Source organism: Ascaphus truei, chromosome 18 (assembly GCF_040206685.1).
Source record: "Ascaphus truei isolate aAscTru1 chromosome 18, aAscTru1.hap1, whole genome shotgun sequence".
Classification (NCBI taxonomy): Eukaryota; Metazoa; Chordata; class Amphibia; order Anura; family Ascaphidae; genus Ascaphus; species Ascaphus truei.
The window spans coordinates 39,532,924-39,551,871 of NC_134500.1; the positions used below are offsets into that span (position 1 = coordinate 39,532,924).

An 18,948-nucleotide genomic window follows, 5' to 3' on the forward strand; every position below is an offset into this window, starting at 1 on the left:
GAACAAACAAGAATCTTACTCTATTTGGTAAAGAAAAATTTGTCTGAAAGGATTCTAAAACCATAACCAATATTTCTGGATTCAAGATTTCCGCTCCCGTCACAATATCTTGTTTGAAAAAGTACATTTATGCATAAAAGACCAGACAACTACATAGTTCCACTGGGTTTTGAACCCAGGACCTTCTGCGTGTTAAGCAAACGTGATAACCACTACACTATGGAACTCTTAAAATTGTTTTCTGAAACAGCTTTTCTGTCCGCAAGAAAGCACATCAGATTCATTTGTGTGTGCTCGAAATCATGCTTAAATTGAGCTTACGTTTTCTGTTTAATAATATATATTTCAAAAAGTACACTTGAACAAACAAGAATCTTACTCTATTTGGTAAAGAAAAAATTGTCTTAAAGGATTCTAAAACCATAACCAATATTTCTGGATTCAAGATTTCCGTTTCCGTCACAATATCTTGATTGAAAACGTACATTTATGCATAAAAGACCAGACAACTACATAATTCCACTGGATTTTGAACCCAGGACCTTCTGCGTTTTAATTAGACGTGATAACGACTACACTATGGAACTCCTAAAAATGTTTTCTGAAACAGCTTTTTTGTCCGCAAGAAAGCACATCAGATTCATTTGTGTGTGCTCGAAATCTTGCTTAAATTGAGCTTACCTTTTCTGTTTAATAATATATATTTCAAAAAGTACACTTGAACAAACAAGAATCTTACTCTATTTGGTAAAGAAAAAATTGTCTGAAAGGATTCTAAAACCATAACCAATATTTCTGGATTCAAGATTTCCGTTGCCGTCACAATATCTTGTTTGAAAAAGTACATTTATGCATAAAAGACGAGACAACTACATAGTTCCACTGGGTTTTTAACCCAGGACCTTCTGCTTGTGAAGCAGACGTGATAACCACTACACTATGGAACTCTTAAAATTGTTTCCTGAAACAGCTTATCAGTCCGCAAGAAAGCACATCAGATTCATTTGTGTGTGCTCGAAATCTTGCTTAAATTGAGCTTACGTTTTCTGTTTAATAATATATATTTCAAAAAGTACACTTGAACAAACAAGAATCTTACTCTATTTGGTAAAGAAAAAATTGTATGAAAGAATGCTAAAATCATAGCCCATATTTCTGAATTCAAGATTTCCATTGCCGTCACAATAACTTGTTTGAAAACGTACATTTATGCATAAAAGACCAGACAACTACATAGTTCCACTGGGTTTTGTACCCAGGACCTTCTGCGTGTTAAGCAGACGTGATAACCACTACACTATGGAACTCCTAAAAATATTTTCTGAAACAGCTTTTCTGTCCGCAAGAAAGCACATCAGATTCATTTGTGTATGCTCGAAATCTTGCTTAAATTGAGCTTACGTTTTCTGTTTAATAATATATATTTCAAAAAGTACACTTGAACAAACAAGAATGTTACTTTATTTGGTTAAGAATAAATTGTCTGAAAGAATGCTAAAACCATAGCCCATATTTCTGAATTCAAGATTTCCGTTGCCGTCACAATATCTTGATTGAAAACGTACATTTATGCATAAAAGACCAGACAACTACATAATTCCACTGGATTTTGAACCCAGGACCTTCTGCGTTTTAATTAGACGTGATAACGACTACACTATGGAACTCCTAAAAATGTTTTCTGAAACAGCTTTTTTGCCCGCAAGAAAGCACATCAGATTCATTTGTGTGTGCTCGAAATCTTGCTTAAATTGAGCTTACCTTTTCTGTTTAATAATATATATTTCAAAAAGTACACTTGAACAAACAAGAATCTTACTCTATTTGGTAAAGAAAAAATTGTCTGAAAGGATTCTAAAACCATAACCAATATTTCTGGATTCAAGATTTCCGTTGCCGTCACAATATCTTGTTTGAAAACGTACATTTATGCATAAAAGACAAGACAACGACATAGTTCCACTGTGTTTTGAACAACGGACCTTCTGCTTGTTAAGCAGATGTGATAACCACTACACTATGGAACTCTTACAATCGGTTCCTGAAACAGCTTTTCTGACCGCAAGAAAGCACATCAGATTCATTTGTGTGTGCTCGAAATCATGCTTAAATTGAGCTTACGTTTTCTGTTTAATAATATATATTTCAAAAAGTACACTTGAACAAACAAGAAACTTACTCTATTAGGTAAAGAAAAAATTGTATGAAAGGATTCTAAAACCATAACCCATATTTCTGGATTCATGATTTCCGTTGCCGTCACAATATCTTGTTTTAAAATTGAGCTTACGTTTTCTGTTTAATAATATATATTTCAAAAAGTACACTTGAACAAACAAGAATCTTACTCTATTTGGTAAAGAAAAAATTGTCTTAAAGGATTCTAAAACCATAACCAATATTTCTGGATTCAAGATTTCCGTTTCCGTCACAATATCTTGATTGAAAACGTACATTTATGCATAAAAGACCAGACAACTACATAATTTCACTGGATTTTGAACCCAGGACCTTCTGCGTTTTAATTAGACGTGATAACGACTACACTATGGAACTCCTAAAAATGTTTTCTGAAACAGCTTTTTTGTCCGCAAGAAAGCACATCAGATTCATTTGTGTGTGCTCGAAATCTTGCTTAAATAGAGCTTACCTTTTCTGTTTAATAATATATATTTCAAAAAGTACACTTGAACAAACAAGAATCTTACTCTATTTGGTTAAGAAAAAATTGTCTGAAAGGATTCTAAAACCATAACCAATATTTCTGGATTCAAGATTTCCGTTGCCGTCACAAAATCTTGTTTGAAAAAGTACATTTATGCATAAAAGACCAGACAACTACATAGTTCCACTGGGTTTTGAACCCAGGACCTTCTGCGTGTTAAGCAAACGTGATAACCACTACACTATGGAACTCTTAAAATTGTTTCCTGAAACAGCTTTTCTGTCCGCAAGAAAGCACATCAGATTCATTTGTGTGTGCTCGAAATCATGCTTAAATTGAGCTTACGTTTTCTGTTTAATAATATATATTTCAAAAAGTACACTTGAACAAACAAGAATCTTACACTGTTTGGTAAAGAAAAAATTGTCTGAAAGGATACTAAAACCATAATCAATATTTCTGGATTCAAGTTTTCCGTAGCCGTCACAATATCTTGTTTAAAATGTACATTTATGCATTAAAGACCAGACAACTTCATAGTTCCACTGGGTTTTGAACCCAGAACCTTCTGCTTGTGAAGCAGACGTGATAACCACTACACTATGGAACTCTTAAAATTGTTTCCTGAAACAGCTTTTCTGTCCACAAGAAAGCACATCAGATTCATTTGTGTGTTCCCAAAATCATGCTTAAATTGAGCTTCGTTTTCTGTTTAATAAAATATATTTCAAAAAGTACACTTGAACAAACAAGAATCTTATTCTATTTGGTAAAGAGAAAATTGTATGAAAGGATTCTAAAATCATAACCAATATTTCTGGATTCAAGATTTCTGTTGCCGTCACAATATCTTGTTTGAAAACGTACATTTATGCATAAAAGACAAGACAACGACATAGTTCCACTGTGTTTTGAACAACGGACCTTCTGCTTGTTAAGCAGATGTGATAACCACTACACTATGGAACTCTTACAATCGGTTCCTGAAACAGCTTTTCTGTCCGCAAGAAAGCACATCAGATTCATTTGTGTGTGCTCGAAATCATGCTTAAATTGAGCTTACGTTTTCTGTTTAATAATATATATTTCAAAAAGTACACTTGAACAAACAAGAATCTTACTCTATTTGGTAAAGAAAAAATTGTCTTAAAGGATTCTAAAACCATAACCAATATTTCTGGATTCAAGATTTCCGTTTCCGTCACAATATCTTGATTGAAAACGTACATTTATGCATAAAAGACCAGACAACTACATAATTCCACTGGATTTTGAACCCAGGACCTTCTGCGTTTTAATTAGACGTGATAACGACTACACTATGGAACTCCTAAAAATGTTTTCTGAAACAGCTTTTTTGCCCGCAAGAAAGCACATCAGATTCATTTGTGTGTGCTCGAAATCTTGCTTAAATTGAGCTTACCTTTTCTGTTTAATAATATATATTTCAAAAAGTACACTTGAACAAACAAGAATCTTACTCTATTTGGTAAAGAAAAAATTGTCTGAAAGGATTCTAAAACCATAACCAATATTTCTGGATTCAAGATTTCCGTTGCCGTCACAATATCTTGTTTGAAAAAGTACATTTATGCATAAAAGACGAGACAACTACATAGTTCCACTGGGTTTTTAACCCAGGACCTTCTGCTTGTGAAGCAGACGTGATAACCACTACACTATGGAACTCTTAAAATTGTTTCCTGAAACAGCTTATCAGTCCGCAAGAAAGCACATCAGATTCATTTGTGTGTGCTCGAAATCTTGCTTAAATTGAGCTTACGTTTTCTGTTTAATAATATATATTTCAAAAAGTACACTTGAACAAACAAGAATCTTACTCTATTTGGTAAAGAAAAAATTGTATGAAAGAATGCTAAAATCATAGCCCATATTTCTGAATTCAAGATTTCCATTGCCGTCACAATAACTTGTTTGAAAACGTACATTTATGCATAAAAGACCAGACAACTACATAGTTCCACTGGGTTTTGTACCCAGGACCTTCTGCGTGTTAAGCAGACGTGATAACCACTACACTATTGAACTCCTAAAAATATTTTCTGAAACAGCTTTTCTGTCCGCAAGAAAGCACATCAGATTCATTTGTGTATGCTCGAAATCTTGCTTAAATTGAGCTTACGTTTTCTGTTTAATAATATATATTTCAAAAAGTACACTTGAACAAACAAGAATGTTACTTTATTTGGTTAAGAATAAATTGTCTGAAAGAATGCTAAAACCATAGCCCATATTTCTGAATTCAAGATTTCCGTTGCCGTCACAATATCTTGTTTGAAAAAGTACATTTATGCATAAAAGACCAGACAACTACATAGTTCCACTGGGTTTTGAACCCAGGACCTTCGGCGTGTTAAGCAAACGTGATAACCACTACACTATGGAACTCTTAAAATTGTTTCTTGAAACAGCTTTTCTGTCCGCAAGAAAGCACATCAGATTCATTTGTGTGTGCTCGAAATCATGCTTAAATTGAGCTTACGTTTTCTGTTTAATAATATATATTTCAAAAAGTACACTTGAACAAACAAGAAACTTACTCTATTTGGTAAAGAAAAAATTGTATGAAAGGATTCTAAAATCATAACCAATATTTCTGGATTCAAGATTTCTGTTGCTGTCACAATATCTTGTTTGAAAACGTACATTTATGCATAAAAGACAAGACAACGACATAGTTCCACTGTGTTTTGAACAACGGACCTTCTGCTTGTTAAGCAGATGTGATAACCACTACACTATGGAACTCTTACAATCGGTTCCTGAAACAGCTTTTCTGACCGCAAGAAAGCACATCAGATTCATTTGTGTGTGCTCGAAATCATGCTTAAATTGAGCTTACGTTTTCTGTTTAATAATATATATTTCAAAAAGTACACTTGAACAAACAAGAAACTTACTCTATTAGGTAAAGAAAAAATTGTATGAAAGGATTCTAAAACCATAATCCATATTTCTGGATTCATGATTTCCGTTGCCGTCACAATATCTTGTTTGAAAATTGAGCTTACGTTTTCTGTTTAATAATATATATTTCAAAAAGTACACTTAAACAAACAAGAATCTTACTCTATTTGGTAAAGAAAAAATTGTCTTAAAGGATTCTAAAACCATAACCAATATTTCTGGATTCAAGATTTCCGTTTCCGTCACAATATCTTGATTGAAAACGTACATTTATGCATAAAAGACCAAACAACTACATAATTTCACTGGATTTTGAACCCAGGACCTTCTGAGTTTTAATTAGACGTGATAACGACTACACTATGGAACTCCTAAAAATGTTTTCTGAAACAGCTTTTTTGTCCGCAAGAAAGCACATCAGATTCATTTGTGTGTGCTCGAAATCTTGCTTAAATAGAGCTTACCTTTTCTGTTTAATAATATATATTTCAAAAAGTACACTTGAACAAACAAGAATCTTACTCTATTTGGTTAAGAAAAAATTGTCTGAAAGGATTCTAAAACCATAACCAATATTTCTGGATTCAAGATTTCCGTTGCCGTCACAAAATCTTGTTTGAAAAAGTACATTTATGCATAAAAGACCAGACAACTACATAGTTCCACTGGGTTTTGAACCCAGGACCTTCTGCGTGTTAAGCAAACGTGATAACCACTACACTATGGAACTCTTAAAATTGTTTCCTGAAACAGCTTTTCTGTCCGCAAGAAAGCACATCAGATTAATTTGTGTGTGCTCGAAATCATGCTTAAATTGAGCTTACGTTTTCTGTTTAATAATATATATTTCAAAAAGTACACTTGAACAAACAAGAATCTTACACTGTTTGGTAAAGAAAAAATTGTCTGAAAGGATACTAAAACCATAATCAATATTTCTGGATTCAAGTTTTCCGTAGCCGTCACAATATCTTGTTTAAAATGTACATTTATGCATTAAAGACCAGACAATTTCATAGTTCCACTGGGTTTTGAACCCAGAACCTTCTGCTTGTGAAGCAGACGTGATAACCACTACACTATGGAACTCTTAAAATTGTTTCCTGAAACAGCTTTTCTGTCCACAAGAAAGCACATCAGATTCATTTGTGTGTTCCCAAAATCATGCTTAAATTGAGCTTCGTTTTCTGTTTAATAAAATATATTTCAAAAAGTACACTTGAACAAACAAGAATCTTATTCTATTTGGTAAAGAGAAAATTGAATGAAAGGATTCTAAAATCATAACCAATATTTCTGGATTCAAGATTTCTGTTGCCGTCACAATATCTTGTTTGAAAACGTACATTTATGCATAAAAGACAAGACAACGACATAGTTCCACTGTGTTTTGAACAACGGACCTTCTGCTTGTTAAGCAGATGTGATAACCACTACACTATGGAACTCTTACAATCGGTTCCTGAAACAGCTTTTCTGTCCGCAAGAAAGCACATCAGATTCATTTGTGTGTGCTCGAAATCATGCTTAAATTGAGCTTACGTTTTCTGTTTAATAATATATATTTCAAAAAGTACACTTGAACAAACAAGAATCTTACTCTATTTGGTAAAGAAAAAATTGTCTTAAAGGATTCTAAAACCATAACCAATATTTCTGGATTCAAGATTTCCGTTTCCGTCACAATATCTTGATTGAAAACGTACATTTATGCATAAAAGACCAGACAACTACATAATTCCACTGGATTTTGAACCCAGGACCTTCTGCGTTTTAATTAGACGTGATAACGACTACACTATGGAACTCCTAAAAATGTTTTCTGAAACAGCTTTTTTGCCCGCAAGAAAGCACATCAGATTCATTTGTGTGTGCTCGAAATCTTGCTTAAATTGAGCTTACCTTTTCTGTTTAATAATATATATTTCAAAAAGTACACTTGAACAAACAAGAATCTTACTCTATTTGGTAAAGAAAAAATTGTCTGAAAGGATTCTAAAACCATAACCAATATTTCTGGATTCAAGATTTCCGTTGCCGTCACAATATCTTGTTTGAAAAAGTACATTTATGCATAAAAGACGAGACAACTACATAGTTCCACTGGGTTTTTAACCCAGGACCTTCTGCTTGTGAAGCAGACGTGATAACCACTACACTATGGAACTCTTAAAATTGTTTCCTGAAACAGCTTATCAATCCGCAAGAAAGCACATCAGATTCATTGGTGTGTGCTCGAAATCTTGCTTAAATTGAGCTTACGTTTTCTGTTTAATAATATATATTTCAAAAAGTACACTTGAACAAACAAGAATCTTACTCTATTTGGTAAAGAAAAAATTGTATGAAAGAATGCTAAAATCATAGCCCATATTTCTGAATTCAAGATTTCCATTGCCGTCACAATAACTTGTTTGAAAACGTACATTTATGCATAAAAGACCAGACAACTACATAGTTCCACTGGGTTTTGTACCCAGGACCTTCTGCGTGTTAAGCAGACGTGATAACCACTACACTATTGAACTCCTAAAAATATTTTCTGAAACAGCTTTTCTGTCCGCAAGAAAGCACATCAGATTCATTTGTGTATGCTCGAAATCTTGCTTAAATTGAGCTTACGTTTTCTGTTTAATAATATATATTTCAAAAAGTACACTTGAACAAACAAGAATGTTACTTTATTTGGTTAAGAATAAATTGTCTGAAAGAATGCTAAAACCATAGCCCATATTTCTGAATTCAAGATTTCCGTTGCCGTCACAATATCTTGTTTGAAAAAGTACATTTATGCATAAAAGACCAGACAACTACATAGTTCCACTGGGTTTTGAACCCAGGACCTTCTGCGTGTTAAGCAAACGTGATAACCACTACACTATGGAACTCTTAAAATTGTTTCCTGAAACAGCTTTTCTGTCCGCAAGAAAGCACATCAGATTCATTTGTGTGTGCTCGAAATCATGCTTAAATTGAGCTTACGTTTTCTGTTTAATAATATATATTTCAAAAAGTACACTTGAACAAACAAGAAACTTACTCTATTTGGTAAAGAAAAAATTGTATGAAAGGATTCTAAAATCATAACCAATATTTCTGGATTCAAGATTTCTGTTGCTGTCACAATATCTTGTTTGAAAACGTACATTTATGCATAAAAGACAAGACAACGACATAGTTCCACTGTGTTTTGAACAACGGACCTTCTGCTTGTTAAGCAGATGTGATAACCACTACACTATGGAACTCTTACAATCGGTTCCTGAAACAGCTTTTCTGACCGCAAGAAAGCACATCAGATTCATTTGTGTGTGCTCGAAATCATGCTTAAATTGAGCTTACGTTTTCTGTTTAATAATATATATTTCAAAAAGTACACTTGAACAAACAAGAAACTTACTCTATTAGGTAAAGAAAAAATTGTATGAAAGGATTCTAAAACCATAACCCATATTTCTGGATTCATGATTTCCGTTGCCGTCACAATATCTTGTTTGAAAATTGAGCTTACGTTTTCTGTTTAATAATATATATTTCAAAAAGTACACTTAAACAAACAAGAATCTTACTCTATTTGGTAAAGAAAAAATTGTCTTAAAGGATTCTAAAACCATAACCAATATTTCTGGATTCAAGATTTCCGTTTCCGTCACAATATCTTGATTGAAAACGTACATTTATGCATAAAAGACCAAACAACTACATAATTTCACTGGATATTGAACCCAGGACCTTCTGCGTTTTAATTAGACGTGATAACGACTACACTATGGAACTCCTAAAAATGTTTTCTGAAACAGCTTTTTTGTCCGCAAGAAAGCACATCAGATTCATTTGTGTGTGCTCGAAATCTTGCTTAAATAGAGCTTACCTTTTCTGTTTAATAATATATATTTCAAAAAGTACACTTGAACAAACAAGAATCTTACTCTATTTGGTAAAGAAAAAATTGTCTGAAAGGATTCTAAAACCATAACCAATATTTCTGGATTCAAGATTTCCGTTGCCGTCACAATATCTTGTTTGAAAAAGTACATTTATGCATAAAAGACGAGACAACTACATAGTTCCACTGGGTTTTTAACCCAGGACCTTCTGCTTGTGAAGCAGACGTGATAACCACTACACTATGGAACTCCTAAAAATATTTTCTGAAACAGCTTTTCTGTCCGCAAGAAAGCACATCAGATTCATTTGTGTATGCTCGAAATCTTGCTTAAATTGAGCTTACGTTTTCTGTTTAATAATATATATTTCAAAAAGTACACTTGAACAAACAAGAATCTTACTTTATTTGGTTAAGAAAAAATTGTCTGAAAGAATGCTAAAACCATAACCAATATTTCTGAATTCAAGATTTCCGTTGCCGTCACAATATCTTGTTTGAAAATTGAGCCTACGTTTTCTGTTTAATAATATATATTTCAAAAAGTACACTTAAACAAACAAGAATCTTACTCTATTTGGTAAAGAATTTTTTTTATGAAAGGATTCTAAAACCATAACCAATATTTCTGGATTCAAGATTTCTGTTGCCGTCACAATATCTTGTTTGAAAACGTACATTTATGCATAAAAGACCAGACAACTACATAGTTCCACTGTGTTTTGAACCCAGGACCTTCTGCGTGTGAAGCAGACGTGATAACCACTATGGAACTCTTAAAATTGTATTCTGAAACAGCTTTTCTGTCCGCAAGAAAGCACATCAGATTCATTTGTGTGTGCTCGAAAGCTTGCTTTAATTGAGCTTAAGTTTTCTGTTTAATAATATATATTTTAAAAAGTACACTTGAACAAACAAGAATCTTACTCTATTTGGTAAAGAAAAAATTGTATAAAAGGATTCTAAAACCATAACCCATTCTTCTGAATTCAAGATTTCCATTGCCGTCACATTATCTTGTTTGAAAACGTACATTTACGCATAAAAGACAAGACAACTACATATTTCCACTGGATTTTGAACCCTGGACCTTCTGCATGTGAAGCAGGCGTGATAACCATTACACTATGGAACTCTTAAAAATGTTTTCTGAAACAGCTTTTCAGTCCGCAAGAAAGCACATCAGATTCATTTGTGTGTGCTCAAAATCAAACTAAAATTGAGCTTACGTTTACAGTTTAAAAATATATATTTCAAAAAGTACACTTGAACAAACAAAAATCTTACTATATTTGGTAAAGAAAAAATTGTATGAAAGGATTCTAAAACCATAACCAATATTTCGGGATTCAAGATTTCTGTTGCCGTCACAATATCTTGGTTGAAAACGTACATTTATGCATAAAATACAAGACAACTACATAGTTCCACTGGGTTTTGAACCCAGGACCTTCTGCGTGTTAAGCAGACGTGATAACCATTACACTATGGAACTCTAAAAATGTTTTCTGAAACAGCTTTTCAGTCCGCAAGAAAGCACATCAGATTCATTTGTGTGTGCTCGAAATCTTGCTTAAATTGAGCTTACGTTTTCTGTTTAATTATATATATTTCAAAAAGTACACTTGAACAAACAAGAATCTTACTCTATTTGGTAAAGAAAAAATTGTCTGAAAGGATTCTAAAACCATATCCAATATTTCTGGATTCAAGTTTTCTGTTGCCGTTACAATATCTTGTTTTCGAAAACGTACATTTGTGCATAAAAGACCAGACAACTACATAGTTCCACTGGGTTTTGAACCCAGGACCTTCTGCGTGTTAAGCAGACGTGATAACCACTACACTATGGAACTCCTAAAAATGTTTTCTGAAACAGCTTTTCTGTCCGCAGGAAAGCACATCAGATTCATTTGTGTGTGCTTGAAATCTTGCTTAAATTGAGCTTACGTTTTCTGTTTAATTATATATATTTCAAAAAGTACACTTGAACAAACAAGAATCTTACTCTATTTGGTAAAGAAAAAATTGTATGAAAGGATTCTAAAACCATATCCAATATTTCTGGATTCAAGATTTCCGTTGCCGTCACAATATCTTGTTTACGAAAACGTACATTTATACATAAAAGACCAGACAACTATATAGTTCCATTGGGTTTTGAACCCAGAACCATTCTGCGTGTTAAGCAGACGTGATAACCACTACACTATGGAACTCTTTAAAAAGTTTTCTGAAACAGCTTTTCAGTTTTCAAAAAAGCACATCAGATTCATTTGTGTGTGCTTGAAATCTAGCTTAAATTGAGCTTACGTTTTCTGTTTAATAATACATATTTCAAAAAGTACACTTGAACAAACAAGAATCTTACTCTATTTGGTAAAGAAAAAATTGTATGAAAGGATGCTAAAACCATAACCCATATTTCTGGATTCATGATTTCCGTTGCCGTCACAATATCTTGTTTGAAAATTGAGCTTACGTTTTCTGTTTAATAATATATATTTCAAAAAGTACACTGAACAAACAAGAATCTTACTCTATTTGGTAAAGAAAAAATTGTCTTAAAGGATTCTAAAACCATAACCAATATTTCTGGATTCAAGATTTCCGTTTCCGTCACAAAATCTTGATTGAAAACGTACATTTATGCATAAAAGACCAGACAACTACATAGTTCCACTGGGTTTTGAACACAGGACTTTCTGCGTGTTAAGCAGACGTGATAACCACTACACTATAGAACTCTTAAAAATGTTTTCTGAAACAGCTTTTCAGTCCGCAAGAAAGCACATCAGATTCATTTGTGTGTGCTCGAAATCTTGCTTAAATTGAGCTTACCGTTTCAGTTTAATAATATATATTTCAAAAAGTACACTTGAACAAACAAGAATCTTAATCTATTTGGTAAAGAAAAAATTGTCTGAAAGGATTCTAAAACCATAACCAATATTTCTGGATTCAAGGTTTTCGTTGCCATCACAATATCTTGTTTGAAAACGTACATTTATGCATAAAAGACCAGACAACTACATAATTCCACTGGATTTTGAACCCATTACCTTCTGCGTTTTAATTAGACGTGATAACGACTACACTATGGAACTCCTAAAAATGTTTTCTGAAACAGCTTTTCTGTCCGCAAGAAAGCACATCAGATTCATTTGTGTGTGCTCGAAATCTTGCTTAAATTGAGCTTACCTTTTCTGTTTAATAATATATATTTCAAAAAGTACACTTGAACAAACAAGAATCTTACTCTATTTGGTAAAGGAAAAATTGTCTGAAAGGATTCTAAAACCATAACCAATATTTCTGGATTCAAGATTTCCGTTGCCGTCACAATATCTTGTTTGAAAACGTACATTTATGCATAAGAGACAAAAAAACTTCCTAGTTCCACTGGGTTTTGAACCCAGGACCTTCTGCATGTGAAGCAGACGTGATAACCACTACACTATGGAACTCTTAAAATTGTTTCCTGAAACAGCTTTTCTGTCCACAAGAAAGCACATCAGATTCATTTGTGTGTGCTCGAAATCTTGCTTAAATTGAGCTTACGTTTTCTGTTTAATAATATATATTTCAAAAAGTACACTTGAACAAACATGAATCAAACTCTATTTGGTAAAGAAAAAATTGTCTTAAAGGATTCTAAAACCATAACCAATATTTCTGGATTCAAGATTTCCGTTTCCGTCACAATATCTTGATTGAAAACGTACATTTATGCATAAAAGACCAGACAACTACATAGTTCCACTGGGTTTTGAACACAGGACTTTCTGCGTGTTAAGCAGACGTGATAACCACTACACTATAGAACTCTTAAAAATGTTTTCTGAAACAGCTTTTCAGTCCGCAAGAAAGCACATCAGATTCATTTGTGTGTGCTCGAAATCTTGCTTAAATTGAGCTTACCGTTTCAGTTTAATAATATATATTTCAAAAAGTACACTTTAACAAACAAGAATCTTAATCTATTTGGTAAAGAAAAAATTGTCTGAAAGGATTCTAAAACCATAACCAATATTTCTGGATTCAAGGTTTCCGTTGCCATCACAATATCTTGTTTGAAAACGTACATTTATGCATAAAAGACCAGACAACTACATAATTCCACTGGATTTTGAACACATTACCTTCTGCGTTTTAATTAGACGTGATAACGACTACACTATGGAACTCCTAAAAATGTTTTCTGAAACAGCTTTTCTGTCCGCAAGAAAGCACATCAGATTCATTTGTGTGTGCTCGAAATCTTGCTTAAATTGAGCTTACGTTTTCTGTTTAATAATATATATTTCAAAAAGTACACTTGAACAAACAAGAAACTTACTCTATTAGGTAAAGAAAAAATTGTATGAAAGGATTCTAAAACCATAACCCATATTTCTGGATTCATGATTTCCGTTGCCGTCACAATATCTTGTTTGAAAATTGAGCTTACGTTTTCTGTTTAATAATATATATTTCAAAAAGTACACTTAAACAAACAAGAATCTTACTCTATTTGGTAAAGAAAAAATTGTCTTAAAGGATTCTAAAACCATAACCAATATTTCTGGATTCAAGATTTCCGTTTCCGTCACAATATCTTGATTGAAAACGTACATTTATGCATAAAAGACCAAACAACTACATAATTTCACTGGATTTTGAACCCAGGACCTTCTGCGTTTTAATTAGACGTGATAACGACTACACTATGGAACTCCTAAAAATGTTTTCTGAAACAGCTTTTTTGTCCGCAAGAAAGCACATCAGATTCATTTGTGTGTGCTCGAAATCTTGCTTAAATAGAGCTTACCTTTTCTGTTTAATAATATATATTTCAAAAAGTACACTTGAACAAACAAGAATCTTACTCTATTTGGTAAAGAAAAAATTGTCTGAAAGGATTCTAAAACCATAACCAATATTTCTGGATTCAAGATTTCCGTTGCCGTCACAATATCTTGTTTGAAAAAGTACATTTATGCATAAAAGACGAGACAACTACATAGTTCCACTGGGTTTTTAACCCAGGACCTTCTGCTTGTGAAGCAGACGTGATAACCACTACACTATGGAACTCCTAAAAATATTTTCTGAAACAGCTTTTCTGTCCGCAAGAAAGCACATCAGATTCATTTGTGTATGCTCGAAATCTTGCTTAAATTGAGCTTACGTTTTCTGTTTAATAATATATATTTCAAAAAGTACACTTGAACAAACAAGAATCTTACTTTATTTGGTTAAGAAAAAATTGTCTGAAAGAATGCTAAAACCATAACCAATATTTCTGAATTCAAGATTTCCGTTGCCGTCACAATATCTTGTTTGAAAATTGAGCCTACGTTTTCTGTTTAATAATATATATTTCAAAAAGTACACTTAAACAAACAAGAATCTTACTCTATTTGGTAAAGAATTTTTTTTATGAAAGGATTCTAAAACCATAACCAATATTTCTGGATTCAAGATTTCTGTTGCCGTCACAATATCTTGTTTGAAAACGTACATTTATGCATAAAAGACCAGACAACTACATAGTTCCACTGTGTTTTGAACCCAGGACCTTCTGCGTGTGAAGCAGACGTGATAACCACTATGGAACTCTTAAAATTGTATTCTGAAACAGCTTTTCTGTCCGCAAGAAAGCACATCAGATTCATTTGTGTGTGCTCGAAAGCTTGCTTTAATTGAGCTTAAGTTTTCTGTTTAATAATATATATTTTAAAAAGTACACTTGAACAAACAAGAATCTTACTCTATTTGGTAAAGAAAAAATTGTATAAAAGGATTCTAAAACCATAACCCATTCTTCTGAATTCAAGATTTCCATTGCCGTCACATTATCTTGTTTGAAAACGTACATTTACGCATAAAAGACAAGACAACTACATATTTCCACTGGATTTTGAACCCTGGACCTTCTGCATGTGAAGCAGGCGTGATAACCATTACACTATGGAACTCTTAAAAATGTTTTCTGAAACAGCTTTTCAGTCCGCAAGAAAGCACATCAGATTCATTTGTGTGTGCTCAAAATCAAACTAAAATTGAGCTTACGTTTACTGTTTAAAAATATATATTTCAAAAAGTACACTTGAACAAACAAAAATCTTACTATATTTGGTAAAGAAAAAATTGTATGAAAGGATTCTAAAACCATAACCAATATTTCGGGATTCAAGATTTCTGTTGCCGTCACAATATCTTGGTTGAAAACGTACATTTATGCATAAAATACAAGACAACTACATAGTTCCACTGGGTTTTGAACCCAGGACCTTCTGCGTGTTAAGCAGACGTGATAACCATTACACTATGGAACTCTAAAAATGTTTTCTGAAACAGCTTTTCAGTCCGCAAGAAAGCACATCAGATTCATTTGTGTGTGCTCGAAATCTTGCTTAAATTGAGCTTACGTTTTCTGTTTAATTATATATATTTCAAAAAGTACACTTGAACAAACAAGAATCTTACTCTATTTGGTAAAGAAAAAATTGTCTGAAAGGATTCTAAAACCATATCCAATATTTCTGGGTTCAAGTTTTCTGTTGCCGTTACAATATCTTGTTTTCGAAAACGTACATTTGTGCATAAAAGACCAGACAACTACATAGTTCCACTGGGTTTTGAACCCAGGACCTTCTGCGTGTTAAGCAGACGTGATAACCACTACACTATGGAACTCCTAAAAATGTTTTCTGAAACAGCTTTTCTGTCCGCAGGAAAGCACATCAGATTCATTTGTGTGTGCTTGAAATCTTGCTTAAATTGAGCTTACGTTTTCTGTTTAATTATATATATTTCAAAAAGTACACTTGAACAAACAAGAATCTTACTCTATTTGGTAAAGAAAAAATTGTATGAAAGGATTCTAAAACCATATCCAATATTTCTGGATTCAAGATTTCCGTTGCCGTCACAATATCTTGTTTACGAAAACGTACATTTATACATAAAAGACCAGACAACTATATAGTTCCATTGGGTTTTGAACCCAGAACCATTCTGCGTGTTAAGCAGACGTGATAACCACTACACTATGGAACTCTTTAAAAAGTTTTCTGAAACAGCTTTTCAGTTTTCAAAAAAGCACATCAGATTCATTTGTGTGTGCTTGAAATCTAGCTTAAATTGAGCTTACGTTTTCTGTTTAATAATACATATTTCAAAAAGTACACTTGAACAAACAAGAATCTTACTCTATTTGGTAAAGAAAAAATTGTATGAAAGGATGCTAAAACCATAACCCATATTTCTGGATTCATGATTTCCGTTGCCGTCACAATATCTTGTTTGAAAATTGAGCTTACGTTTTCTGTTTAATAATATATATTTCAAAAAGTACACTGAACAAACAAGAATCTTACTCTATTTGGTAAAGAAAAAATTGTCTTAAAGGATTCTAAAACCATAACCAATATTTCTGGATTCAAGATTTCCGTTTCCGTCACAAAATCTTGATTGAAAACGTACATTTATGCATAAAGACCAGACAACTACATAGTTCCACTGGGTTTTGAACACAGGACTTTCTGCGTGTTAAGCAGACGTGATAACCACTACACTATAGAACTCTTAAAAATGTTTTCTGAAACAGCTTTTCAGTCCGCAAGAAAGCACATCAGATTCATTTGTGTGTGCTCGAAATCTTGCTTAAATTGAGCTTACCGTTTCAGTTTAATAATATATATTTCAAAAAGTACACTTGAACAAACAAGAATCTTAATCTATTTGGTAAAGAAAAAATTGTCTGAAAGGATTCTAAAACCATAACCAATATTTCTGGATTCAAGGTTTTCGTTGCCATCACAATATCTTGTTTGAAAACGTACATTTATGCATAAAAGACCAGACAACTACATAATTCCACTGGATTTTGAACCCATTACCTTCTGCGTTTTAATTAGACGTGATAACGACTACACTATGGAACTCCTAAAAATGTTTTCTGAAACAGCTTTTCTGTCCGCAAGAAAGCACATCAGATTCATTTGTGTGTGCTCGAAATCTTGCTTAAATTGAGCTTACCTTTTCTGTTTAATAATATATATTTCAAAAAGTACACTTGAACAAACAAGAATCTTACTCTATTTGGTAAAGGAAAAATTGTCTGAAAGGATTCTAAAACCATAACCAATATTTCTGGATTCAAGATTTCCGTTGCCGTCACAATATCTTGTTTGAAAACGTACATTTATGCATAAGAGACAAAAAAACTTCCTAGTTCCACTGGGTTTTGAACCCAGGACCTTCTGCATGTGAAGCAGACGTGATAACCACTACACTATGGAACTCTTAAAATTGTTTCCTGAAACAGCTTTTCTGTCCACAAGAAAGCACATCAGATTCATTTGTGTGTGCTCGAAATCTTGCTTAAATTGAGCTTACGTTTTCTGTTTAATAATATATATTTCAAAAAGTACACTTGAACAAACATGAATCAAACTCTATTTGGTAAAGAAAAAATTGTCTTAAAGGATTCTAAAACCATTACCAATATTTCTGGATTCAAGATTTCCGTTTCCGTCACAATATCTTGATTGAAAACGTACATTTATGCATAAAAGACCAGACAACTACATAGTTCCACTGGGTTTTGAACACAGGACTTTCTGCGTGTTAAGCAGACGTGATAACCACTACACTATAGAACTCTTAAAAATGTTTTCTGAAACAGCTTTTCAGTCCGCAAGAAAGCACATCAGATTCATTTGTGTGTGCTCGAAATCTTGCTTAAATTGAGCTTACCGTTTCAGTTTAATAATATATATTTCAAAAAGTACACTTTAACAAACAAGAATCTTAATCTATTTGGTAAAGAAAAAATTGTCTGAAAGGATTCTAAAACCATAACCAATATTTCTGGATTCAAGGTTTCCGTTGCCATCACAATATCTTGTTTGAAAACGTACATTTATGCATAAAAGACCAGACAACTACATAATTCCACTGGATTTTGAACACATTACCTTCTGCGTTTTAATTAGACGTGATAACGACTACACTATGGAACTCCTAAAAATGTTTTTTGAAACAGCTTTTCTGTCCGCAAGAAAGCACATCAGATTCATTTGTGTGTGCTCGAAATCTTGCTTAAATTGAGCTTACGTTTTCTGTTTAATAATATATATTTCAAAAAGTACACTTGAACAAACAAGAAATTTACTCTATTAGGTAAAGAAAAAATTGTATGAAAGGGTTCTAAAACCATAACCAATATTTCTGGATTCAAGATTTCCGTTGCCGTCACAATATCTTGTTTGAAAATTGAGCTTACGTTTTCTGTTTAATAATATATATTTCAAAAAGTACACTTAAACAAACAAGAATCTTACTCTATTTGGTAAAGAAAAAATTGTCTTAAAGGATTCTAAAACCATAACCAATATTTCTGGATTCAAGATTTCCGTTTCCGTCACAATATCTTGATTGAAAACGTACATTTATGCATAAAAGACCAAACAACTACATA

The 18,948-nt window shown here is 32.8% G+C and overlaps 16 non-coding genes across 16 annotated transcripts; all 16 read right to left on the reverse strand.

Moving 5' to 3' along the window:
* Positions 1-154: 154 nt before the first annotated feature.
* On the reverse strand, positions 155-227 carry TRNAV-AAC (transfer RNA valine (anticodon AAC)). Its single transcript has one exon. It is a non-coding gene; the product is annotated as a tRNA-Val (tRNA).
* Positions 228-874: 647 nt separating this feature from the next.
* On the reverse strand, positions 875-947 carry TRNAV-CAC (transfer RNA valine (anticodon CAC)). The gene has a single exon. It is a non-coding gene; the product is annotated as a tRNA-Val (tRNA).
* A 1,896-nt stretch (positions 948-2,843) lies between these two features.
* TRNAV-AAC (transfer RNA valine (anticodon AAC)) lies at positions 2,844-2,916 on the reverse strand. The gene has a single exon. It is a non-coding gene; the product is annotated as a tRNA-Val (tRNA).
* Positions 2,917-3,202: 286 nt separating this feature from the next.
* TRNAV-CAC (transfer RNA valine (anticodon CAC)) lies at positions 3,203-3,275 on the reverse strand. Its single transcript has one exon. It is a non-coding gene; the product is annotated as a tRNA-Val (tRNA).
* Positions 3,276-4,281: 1,006 nt separating this feature from the next.
* TRNAV-CAC (transfer RNA valine (anticodon CAC)) lies at positions 4,282-4,354 on the reverse strand. Its single transcript has one exon. It is a non-coding gene; the product is annotated as a tRNA-Val (tRNA).
* Positions 4,355-6,250: 1,896 nt separating this feature from the next.
* Positions 6,251-6,323, reverse strand: TRNAV-AAC (transfer RNA valine (anticodon AAC)). Its single transcript has one exon. It is a non-coding gene; the product is annotated as a tRNA-Val (tRNA).
* A 286-nt stretch (positions 6,324-6,609) lies between these two features.
* On the reverse strand, positions 6,610-6,682 carry TRNAV-CAC (transfer RNA valine (anticodon CAC)). Its single transcript has one exon. It is a non-coding gene; the product is annotated as a tRNA-Val (tRNA).
* Positions 6,683-7,688: 1,006 nt separating this feature from the next.
* TRNAV-CAC (transfer RNA valine (anticodon CAC)) lies at positions 7,689-7,761 on the reverse strand. Its single transcript has one exon. It is a non-coding gene; the product is annotated as a tRNA-Val (tRNA).
* A 1,896-nt stretch (positions 7,762-9,657) lies between these two features.
* Positions 9,658-9,730, reverse strand: TRNAV-CAC (transfer RNA valine (anticodon CAC)). The gene has a single exon. It is a non-coding gene; the product is annotated as a tRNA-Val (tRNA).
* A 1,171-nt stretch (positions 9,731-10,901) lies between these two features.
* Positions 10,902-10,974, reverse strand: TRNAV-AAC (transfer RNA valine (anticodon AAC)). Its single transcript has one exon. It is a non-coding gene; the product is annotated as a tRNA-Val (tRNA).
* A 288-nt stretch (positions 10,975-11,262) lies between these two features.
* TRNAV-AAC (transfer RNA valine (anticodon AAC)) lies at positions 11,263-11,335 on the reverse strand. Its single transcript has one exon. It is a non-coding gene; the product is annotated as a tRNA-Val (tRNA).
* Positions 11,336-12,873: 1,538 nt separating this feature from the next.
* Positions 12,874-12,946, reverse strand: TRNAV-CAC (transfer RNA valine (anticodon CAC)). Its single transcript has one exon. It is a non-coding gene; the product is annotated as a tRNA-Val (tRNA).
* Positions 12,947-14,482: 1,536 nt separating this feature from the next.
* Positions 14,483-14,555, reverse strand: TRNAV-CAC (transfer RNA valine (anticodon CAC)). The gene has a single exon. It is a non-coding gene; the product is annotated as a tRNA-Val (tRNA).
* A 1,171-nt stretch (positions 14,556-15,726) lies between these two features.
* On the reverse strand, positions 15,727-15,799 carry TRNAV-AAC (transfer RNA valine (anticodon AAC)). The gene has a single exon. It is a non-coding gene; the product is annotated as a tRNA-Val (tRNA).
* A 288-nt stretch (positions 15,800-16,087) lies between these two features.
* Positions 16,088-16,160, reverse strand: TRNAV-AAC (transfer RNA valine (anticodon AAC)). Its single transcript has one exon. It is a non-coding gene; the product is annotated as a tRNA-Val (tRNA).
* A 1,537-nt stretch (positions 16,161-17,697) lies between these two features.
* On the reverse strand, positions 17,698-17,770 carry TRNAV-CAC (transfer RNA valine (anticodon CAC)). Its single transcript has one exon. It is a non-coding gene; the product is annotated as a tRNA-Val (tRNA).
* Positions 17,771-18,948: the final 1,178 nt, after the last annotated feature.